General features: G+C 36.2%; 1 protein-coding gene across 1 annotated transcript in view; it reads left to right on the top strand.

Annotated features, from left to right (window-relative positions):
- The window catches only part of LOC108761179 (uncharacterized), a 60,420-nt gene that overhangs the window by 19,182 nt on the left and 38,545 nt on the right, over positions 1 to 2,693 (top strand). The window lies entirely within an intron of this gene.

Raw genomic sequence — 2,693 nt, 5'->3', positions numbered from 1 at the left:
TTTCTCAAGTAACGGTAACTGTAACGAATTACTTTTAAAAATCGGTAACTAGTAACGGTAACTTGTTACTTTTCCTACTGGGTAACGAGTAACTGTAACTTGTTACTTTTAAAAAGTAACTTTCCATTCCCTGGTTCTGAGTATATAGTATACTATTACTACAATACTATTATTAAAATTTATATGTTACCTAGAATGTCTTTCACCCTTTATAGATGCACACCGAGCGGCCAAGATTATCGAAAAAGCATTTTTGGTTACTTGAAATAAGCGACTAGAGCGAGAAGGATAGACGTTCTTTCGTTGTCTCGTTTACTCTCGGCGCACCGAAGGCGAGCACACAGACATGAGATTTGTTCGCGTTGTTTACACTTATTGCACTAAGCATCTTCGTTCTCTTTCTTTTTGACGCGCGAATGTATAGTTATCTTATTTTAAGTGCAAAATTTTTGGAGATCTTAAGCAACATGAATAGACCTATAAACTCGTGCGTGCGTGCGTGCGTGCAGCTATCAAGTCATGTGTATTCTATATGAGCCTTCATTTTACGATTATTTATTGACTGTGAAGGAAGATAAGGAGAATTTCTCAATTTTACCCTCTCCAACGCTATCTTCCAGTCTTCCCGCTACATGCGTTTGGAGCCGTCGCGCGTCGCAAGCAAGTATGCAAGTATACAAATATAACTCTTAGGATTAATAAAGATCGCAAACGAAAATAAAATAAGTCATAAATATGGCTTCTTTTGCTTTTGTCTCTTTCTCGGTACACGTCTCTGTCTTTCAATGAAACCGCGCTTAACTGCTATACGAAATGATACGCCGCGTCACCGCGGTGGGGAAGCGTTAAATCCACGGTGGGGAATAAGCACGAGCGGGCGAGAGGCAAGGGGATTTGGGATACGCGATGCCCGAGTTGAAAGACTGCTCTATATCCTCACGCTACTAAATCTTAGCTAAGGATCGGATCGTGTTTGCTCAGCGGATTGCGGATTGTTGGCTCAGAATAGAATCTCGATCAGAAAAAGACGTTCTCTGCGTCACTCTTTTATACTCGATAATCGCGAAATAACTCGTTTTTTCTCGGCTATCTTTGTGACTTTTCGCCGACTGTTTTTCTCGCTCCACTAAGTCGCTACGGCGATCACAATGAGAAATATATTGTCTCAAGATAATTTCCATATCATATATACAGGGTGTTTGAAAATTACCGGGTAATTGATCACGAGCAGGTAGAACGGACCGAATTGAATCGAAAATTCTTATACCATTTTGTAGGTTGTGCAATAGTTAACGAGATATTAACGTTTAAAGATAAGCGCGTCCGGCCGGCCTACTGCTGCCGAATATACAACCTACCGTCCCCAGGTGCGGTCCACTTGACGCTACAAACGCTTCAAACGTTTTCACTTTCATATGCTTCTATAGAACGGTCCATTAGCACTACTAATGCTGCCAACAGTATGCAAATGAACCAATTTTTGAAGTGTTTTGAAGCGTTAGTACGTATTTTGCAATTATGGATAAAATGAACGTCATGCTAACGTGCGCTGTGAAGTGTTTTCAGAATCGCTTACTTATATTTATGATGAAGATAATAGCATCCTCTTCGAAAACTTCTAGATTATGAATCATTCCAGTATCTCCTTCATGTAACCTTATAATCGGCATAGTTTATACAATTTTTATTTTTAATAATGTCCCTTATAAAAATTTTTCACCGTTTCTAGCCCGTTTTTAGCCCGCGCGAACGGTTAATTTGAGTGGTGAAAACGTGCATTTTACTCAGTGAGTATGACTCCGTTTTTAGGTCGCAAACAGGAACTTTTCCGTAAAAATGAGTGGTTAAAACGGATTGCACTCATGCAGGACACGAGTATATCTGAGTGGTAAAAACGTATACATTACGAGTATTTTTGAGTGATAAAAACGTAAATTTGAGTGAAAAAATTTATACCAATACAAAAATATTCATTTAGCACTCGTCACTCACATTGCACGTTTTGACCACTCGAAATTACTCGTCGTAAGGCATAACCGATAGCACGAGAAAATTAGCTCCTGTCGAGATTCGAACCGAGGCCTGGTCTCCAAGTCTGCTCTACGAAGTTGCCACTTTTCCACTGAACCACACTCCTATATCGATATTCGCTTACTTATGTACCTCTTATATGAAAGATTATAATTATTATATAGTACACTATTAGAAATGTAACTACGAGCTTCCTTTACATGTAATATTGAGCCACACAACTCCTATGTCGATATTCGCTTACTTATGTACCTCTTATATGAAAGATTATAATTATTATATAGTACACTATTAGAAATGTAACTACGAGCTTCCTTTACATGTAAATGAAGCTTGTGGTTATGAACGAAATTAAAAGGAATGAATGATTTAACTGAAAATTAAGTTACAGTAGTTACTTAAATGTAATGAACGTGCATATTAAATTTATGAAATTTAATGTACTTTTAATAAAATTTTATGAAAAGTACATTAAATTTCATAAATTTTCATGAAAAATACATTAAATTTATGTGTGTGTATGTATACAAATATACTTTTTAATTATAAATACATTAAATTCAATGTAATGTCATGAAATTAATTTCAAATTGTGTAACTTAAAATGTAATGAAATTTAAGAACATTTCTAACAGTGTAATTATATTTAATACATTGTGTAT

The sequence above is a fragment of the Trachymyrmex cornetzi genome, unplaced genomic scaffold, assembly GCF_001594075.2.
Source record: "Trachymyrmex cornetzi isolate Tcor2-1 unplaced genomic scaffold, Tcor1.1 scaffold242, whole genome shotgun sequence".
NCBI lineage: Eukaryota > Metazoa > Arthropoda > Insecta > Hymenoptera > Formicidae > Trachymyrmex > Trachymyrmex cornetzi.
The sequence above is the reverse complement of the archived record's forward strand: the minus strand, read 5'-3'. Positions and strand labels throughout refer to the sequence as shown.